Source organism: Salmo salar, chromosome 05 (assembly GCF_965601325.2).
Source record: "Salmo salar chromosome 05, fSalSal1, whole genome shotgun sequence".
Classification (NCBI taxonomy): domain Eukaryota; kingdom Metazoa; phylum Chordata; class Actinopteri; order Salmoniformes; family Salmonidae; genus Salmo; species Salmo salar.
This window is the reverse complement of record NC_138295.1, coordinates 19316813-19324834: the sequence shown is the minus strand read 5'-3', so window position 1 is coordinate 19324834 and position 8022 is coordinate 19316813.

The window sequence follows — 8022 nt, the reverse complement described above, 5'->3', positions numbered from 1 at the left end:
GCACATGACAGCCCGCTTGGAGTTTGCCAAAAGATACTCTGTTCTGATGAAACCAAGATTGAACTCCTTGGCCTGAATGCCAAGCGTCACGTCTGGAGGAAACCTGGCACCATCCCTATGGTGAAGCATGGTGGTGGAAGCATCATGCCGTGGGGATGTTATTCAGCGGCAGGGACTGGGAGACTAATCAGATCTAGGAAAACATGAACGGAGCAAAGTATGGAGAGATCCTTGATAAAAACCAGCTCCAGAGCGCTGGACTGGGGCGACAGTTCACCTTCCAACAGGACAATGACCCTAAGCACACAGCCAAGTCAATGCAGGAGTGGCTTCGGGACAAGTCTCTGAATGTCTTTGAGTGTCCCAGCCAGAGCCCGGACTTGAACCCGATCGAACATCTCTGGAGAAACCTGAAAATAGCTGGGCAGCAAAGCTCCCTGTCCAACCTGACAGAGCTTGAGAGGATCCATAGAGAAGAATGGGAAAAACTCCCCAAATACAGGTGTGCCAAGCTTGTAGCGTCATACCCAAGAAGACTCAAGGCTGTAATCGCTGCCAAAGGGGCTTCAACATTACTGAGTAAAGGGTCTGAATACTAATGTAATTGTGATATTTCAGTTTTTAATTGTTCATAAACCATAAAAGTTTTTGCTTTGTCATTATGAGGCATTGTGTGTAGATTGATGAGGAAAAAAACGTTTCAATCAATTTTAGAATCAGGCTGTAACGTAACAAAATGTGGAAAAAGTCAAGGGGTCTGAATACTTTCCGAATGCACTGTATAACATTCTTTTGGTTACAAGAATTTTGTATAATAATTTACATTGAACAATTCAAAGTTTCAGTTCATAAACCATGTACCATAGAATCGGTACATTGAAAATCTATTCCCAACTATTTGGAAATTTATATGGCACAACTGTCAATTTTTCTGTCCTTAAATGAAACTGGCATACTTTTTATTTATCACAATTTTCTTTAACCAATTTTAGTCTGTAATGCAGGGCCAACAGAAAAGTTCCTTACTTTTTCCCCCTTCCACTTTCCTCTTCTATTTTTGTGGTAAAGCTGCAATTAGTTTGTTATAATTTTGAGTAGAGCAGACATTTCCAAATATTTTGTTAGCTTCATGTGTGACATAACTCCACCAGTCCTAAATATTGTGGTTAAACTCAAACATACTAATTGTTTAAAAAATGTATAATCTTTGTAAAGTATACTTTATTTTTTAACAATTAGTGTGTTTGAGTTTAACCACAATATTTGTTGTGTTATTTGTTCAGTCTGTTCTGGTGGATTAAACTGAAATTGCAACCAACTTTCTATGTCTTGTTAGAAAATTATTATTTCATTTTCAAATAACTGAAAGTGAGAGGTTGTAATCTGAATAAAGGGAAAAAGTCCATTCTTGAACATGGGGTGAGACATTCTTTCTAATCTGCTAGAGAACAAGTTCAGATTTAAATATAACTTTTGTATGACTGACACCTGTAGTGAGAAGTCTAATGCTTTAATATTTAATAATTTCTGCCCTCCAAATTCATATACTTTACATAAATAGGCCCGTTTAATTTTGTCTAGCTTGCCGTTCCAAATCAAATTGAATATATATTTGCTCATATAATTTAAAAACAGGTTGCTAGGTGTAGGCAAGACCATAAGTAAATAGGTAAACTGGGATATGACTAAAGAGTTAATCAGAGTGATTTTTCCACAAATAGACAGGTATTTTCCTTTCCATGGTATCAAAATCGTATCTATTTTTGCTAACTTTCTATTAAAATGTATTGTAGTAAGATCCTTTCTTTCTTTCAGTATATGTGTAACAAATATGTACACATCACCGTCAGACCATTTTATTGGTAAACTACACAGTAATGTATATATTTTTTTGTGATCCAATATGTATTATAGTACACTTATCATAATTTGGTTGGAATCCAGAGTGGTTAGAAAAAGTATCTAGATCCTCTATGAGGCTGTGGAGAGATCCGAGGTGTGTATTTAAAAGAAAGCATGAATCATCAGCCTACAATGATGCCGTTGTTTTTAAGCCGTTGTTTTCTAGCACCTTGATATTGTTGTTGGATCTGATATTAATAGCTAACATTTTGAAGGCCTTAATAAATAGATATACCGATAGTGGACAACCTTGTTTTACTCCTTTTGACAGTTTAATACTTTCAGAGAAGTAGCAGTTATTTACTATTTTACACCTATGGTTACTATACATAACTTTAATCCATTTTGTAACAGATTCTCAAAAATGTTAATATTCCAGGCATTTATATATCAAACGCCTTTTCAAAGTCAGCTGTAAATACCAGGCCTGGTTTCACAGATTTTTCATGGTGTTCTATAGTTCCCAGTACTTGTATCGTTCACGTAAAAAACCTGTCTGACTAGGAAGAATAATATCCAAAAATAACTTTTTAAGTCTATGCACTATGCATTTTACTAGAATTTTTGCATCACAACACTGAAATGTAAGGGGCCTCTGATTTTTTTCATGGACCGGAACTTTTATATTTACCACTTGGATCCTGTTTCAGTAATAATGAAATCAGACCTTCTTGTTGAGTATCTGATAATCTACCATTTTTGTAGTAGTGGTTAAAACATGCTCACAACGGTCCTCTGAGTATGTCAAAAAAGGTTTGGTATTCTTCCACTGGTATGCCATCCAACCCTGGAGTTTTCCCAGCCTTAAATGCTTTAATTGCATCAAGAAGTTCCTCATCTGTAATTTGGCCTTCACGTCAGTCTTTCTGTTCGGCTGTTAATTTTGCATTATTAATAAAATAGAACAACATACAGTTATCTTCGGTCAGTGGAGAAGGAGGAGACAAACAAAAACATGTGCTTAAAGTGCTTTGCTTCTTCTTTCAAAATATTATTTGGTGAATCATGGGTTAGTGCATGTTTGTGTATGTGTGTGTGTGTTTGTGTGCATGCGTGTACATACACACGTGTCCAGGCTCCCCTGACGTTACTTAGATCGAGTTCTATCCATCCCCCACATCTCACCATGCAGATCCTCAATTAGGGTCGAGGGAGAGAGGGATGGAGAGATGGAGCAATCTGAGGGATATAGGAGAGAGACCACAGTGTGTGTAATGAGGGACAGTCAGGAAGACTAGCTGTCGCCATTGGTGTTGGCTAATGGGGATCCTAATAAAATAAAATCAAAAATCTTCTCAGATCAGCTCCCATCACGACAAGTCGAATGATCAAAACCTGACACAAAGCTGCCCTTTTCATCCCATGTGTGATATGCTTTTGACATGAGTGTGTGTGTGTGTGTGTGTGTGTGTGTGTGTGTGTGTGTGTGTGTGTGTGTGTGTGTGTGTGTGTGTGTGTGTGTGTGTGTGTGTGTGTGTGTGTGTGTGTGTGTGTGTGTGTGTGTGTGTGTGTGTGTGTGGCATACGACAGGGGAGTGTGAGGGCCAGATGACAATATGGAGGTAAAAGTGTTTTTTTGTATCCATTAACGTATTCATGGGCCTATGACCTTTTGAATGTTTGAAATCTTTTTGCAAATGTAATGTAATTTGTAGTAATTCAAATGTAAGTATTTAACATTTGAAATGATAAAAAGTCAAGTATTTAAAATGTGTGGGTGAGTATTTTGCATGTATTTGTGTGCCATTGTTTGACTCTTGCTACTTAGATCCAGTTGTCTTCGCTCTCTCTCTCTCTCTCTCTCTCTCTCTCTCTCTCTCTCTCTCTCTCTCTCTCTCTCTCTCTCTCTCTCTCTCCTCTCTCTCTCTCTCTTTCTCTCTCTGTGTGGGAGAATTTGGCCCACTAGGCTTCTGTAGGTGCGTGTATGTGAGTGATAGATACACACCACTAGTGGTACATGAAATGCAGCCTGGAGGAGAGGAGGGAGCAAAAAAATAACAGATGATAATATTCCCCAGCTCTCTCTTCTCTTTCCCCCTCCCTTTCTCTCTCTCTCTCCCGCCTTCAGAGAAGCAGAGTTGATACAGTGAGCGGGGAACTGCTGGAGGGGGAAATGAAGGCCCACTGGTGTGTGCCGAGAGAGAGAGAGATAGAGAGAGAGCGCGAGATAGAGAGAGAGAGAAAGTGAGAGTGGGAAAGTGAGAGATGGAGGGAGAGAGAGAAGGATAGAGGGGACTCTGTGTAAGCTTAATGTGAGTATCAATCACACACCTCTCTGAAGTAAAGCAAAGGGAGTGTCAAAAGGCTGCATTGCTCTCAGTACTTCTACAGGGAGGGAGAGGAAGAACTGCTGGCCATTTGGCACGGCCTGTGATGGATATTATAGGCTGTTTTTTCCTCAAGTAAAACCAACACAGTATATCTTCAGAAAAATACTATTTGTTTTCAGCGTAGCTGTAGCAAAATAAGCATGTATGAATAAACTGCTCAGTGCACGTGTCTGAGTGTTTTTTTGTTGTGAGCGAGGCAGGATGTATGTATTATGCTGATTTCTGTCTGTGTGCTAGAGTTAGACAGGGAGTAAGACAGGGAGTAAGAGCATGTCTGTGCCTGTGGGTGAAAGAAAGACAGGAAGTAAGACAAGGAGTAAGAGCATGTCTGTGTCTGTTAGTGAGAGAAAGACAGGAAGTAAGACAGGGAGTAAGAGCATGTCTGTGTCTTTGGGTGAGAGAAAGACAGGAAGTAAGACAGGGAGTAAGAGCATGTCTGTGCCTGTGGGTGAGAGAAAGACAGGGACTAAGAGCATGTCTGTGCCTGTGGGTGGGAGAAAGACAGGGAATAAGAGCATGTCTGTGTCAGTGGGTGGGAGAAAGACAGGGAATAAGAGCATGTCTGTGTCTGTGGGTGGGAGAAAGACAGGGAATAAGAGCATGTCTGTGTCAGTGGGTGGGAGAAAGACAGGGAATAAGAGCATGTCTGTGTCTGTGGGTGGGAGAAAGACAGGGAATAAGAGCATGTCTGTGTCAGTGGGTGGGAGAAAGAGAGAAATAATGAGTTTAACTGTGTGCCTGTGTTTATCTAGAAGTGTATGTGTGTTTGCGTGTGTGTTTGTGTGTGTGCACACATGTATGTGTTTGTGTCAGGAGAAAGCAGCTCTGAAACTGCTCTCTCACCCTCCAATGACCACCTCTGTACTTGACTGTCTAGTCCTCCATGTGAGTGTTGCCATGGCACCCGTGGAAAAACACTGCTCCTCTCCAATGGCCGTGCAAAATAAATCAATGCTTTATTTCACATTGTTTTTCCCTCCAAGCATTAGTTGGGCCACATACAATGTTCTAAAACCAGACTTGGCCCCCTCTAACCGAGACTCCTGTTGATCGTAACTGGATCAACGTGGAAGAAGAATAGTGGTGCGTTTTCTAATGCATACCAATCGGACTCGAGGGGCGCCGGGAAAACACTCACCTGTGGAACCGACCACAATGGTGCTTGCCTGGGAGTCTCTTCAACCACACAGATAGACAGATACACGCTTCTGTGATGGTTTCCTCTTCATACACACGTGTGCATGTACACTTTTTCCCTGGCCGTACTGCTGGCACGCACGCACGCACACACACACACACACACACACACACACACACACACACACACACACACACACACACACACACACACACACACACACACACACACACACACACACACACACACACACACACACACACACACACACACACACACACACTCACACAAATTGTAACCCTCTCTATCAACTAGTGTAATACTGTAGCCCTCTCTGTCCCCTAGTGTAATGCTGTAACCCTCTCTGTCAACTAGTGTAATACTGTAGCCCTCTCTGTCCCCTAGTGTAATGCTGTAACCCTCTCTGTCAACTAGTGTAATACTGTAACCCTCTCTGTCAACTAGTGTAATGCTGTAACCCTCTCTGTCAACTAGTGTAATACTGTAGCCCTCTCTGTCAACTAGTGTAATGCTGTAACCCTCTCTGTCAACTAGTGTAATACTGTAACCCTCTCTATCAACTAGTGTAATACTGTAACCCTCTCTGTCCCCTAGTGTAATACTGTAACCCCCTCTGTCAACTAGTGTAATACTGTAGCCCTCTCTGTCCCCTAGTGTAATACTGTAACCCTCTCAGTAAACTAGTGTAATACTGTAACCCTCTCTGTCAACTAGTGTAATACTGTAGCCCTCTCTGTCAGCTAGTGTAATACTGTAGCCCTCTCTGTCAACTAGTGTAATACTGTAACCCTCTCTGTCCCCTAGTGTAATACTGTAGCCCTCTCTGTCAACTAGTGTAATACTGTAACCCTCTCTGTCAACTACTGTAATACTGTAACCCTCTCTGTCAACTAGTGTAATACTGTAGCCCTCTCTGTCAACTAGTGTAATACTGTAGCCCTCTCTGTCCCTTAGTGTAATACTGTAGCCCTCTCTGTCCCTTAGTGTAATACTGTAACCCTCTCTGTCAACTACTGTAATACTGTAACCCTCTCTGTCAACTAGTGTAATACTGTAACCCTCTCTGTCAACTAGTGTAATACTGTAGTCCTCTCTGTCAACTAGTGTAATACTGTAGCCCTCTCTGTCAACTAGTGTAATACTGTAACCCTCTCTGTCCCCTAGTGTAATACTGTAGCCCTCTCTGTCAACTAGTGTAATACTGTAGCCCTCTCTGTCAACTAGTGTAATACTGTAGCCCTCTCTGTCAACTAGTGTAATACTGTAACCCTCTCTGTCAACTAGTGTAATACTGTAGCCCTCTCTGTCAACTAGTGTAATACTGTAGCCCTCTCTGTCAACTAGTGTAATACTGTAGCCCTCTCTGTCAACTAGTGTAATACTGTAACCCTCTCTGTCAACTAGTGTAATACTGTAGCCCTCTCTGTCAACTAGTGTAATACTGTAACCCTCTCTGTCAACTAGTGTAATACTGTAGCCCTCTCTGTCAACTAGTGTAATACTGTAACCCTCTCTGTCAACTAGTGTAATACTGTAACCCTCTCTGTCAACTAGTGTAATACTGTAGCCCTCTCTGTCAACTAGTGTAATACTGTAGCCCTCTCTGTCAACTAGTGTAATACTGTAGCCCTCTCTATCAACTAGTGTAATACTGTAGCCCTCTCTATCAACTAGTGTAATACTGTAGTCCTCTATGTCAACTAGTGTAATACTGTAGTCCTCTCTATCAACTAGTGTAATACTGTAGTCCTCTCTGTCAACTAGTGTAATAATGTAACCCTCTCTGTCAACTAGTGTAATACTGTAGCCCTCTCTGTCACCTAGTGTAATACTGTAGCCCTCTCTGTCAACTAGTGTAATACTGTAGCCCTCTCTGTCAACTAGTGTAATATTGTAACCCTCTCTGTCAACTAGTGTAATACTGTATCCCTCTCTGTCCCCTAGTGTAATACTGTAACCCTCTCTGTCAACTAGTGTAATACTGTAGCCCTCTCTGTCAACTAGTGTAATACTGTAGCCCTCTCTGTCAACTAGTGTAATACTGTAGCCCTCTCTGTCAACTAGTGTAATACTGTAGCCCTCTCTGTCCCCTAGTGTAATACTGTAACCCTCTCTGTCCCCTAGTGTAATACTGTAACCCTCTTTGTCAACTAGTGTAATACTGTAGCCCTCTCTATCAATTAGTGTAATACTGTAGCCCTATCTGTCCCCTAGTGTAATACTGTAGCCCTCTCTGTCCCCTAGTGTAATACTGTAGCCCTCTCTGTCCCCTAGTGTAATACTGTAACCCTCTCTGTCCCCTAGTGTAATACTGTAACCCTCTCTGTCCCCTAGTGTAACACTGTAGCCCTCTCTGTCAACTAGTGTAATACTGTAGCCCTCTCTGTCAACTAGTGTAATACTGTAGCCCTCTCTGTAAACTAGTGTAATACTGTAGCCCTCTCTGTCAACTAGTGTAATACTGTAGCCCTCTCTGTCAACTAGTGTAATACTGTAGCCCTCTCTGTCAACTAGTGTAATACTGTAGCCCTCTCTGTCAACTAGTGTAATACTGTAGCCCTCTCTGTCAACTAGTGTAATACTGTAGCCCTCTCTGTCAACTAGTGTAATACTGTAGCCCTCTCTGTCAACT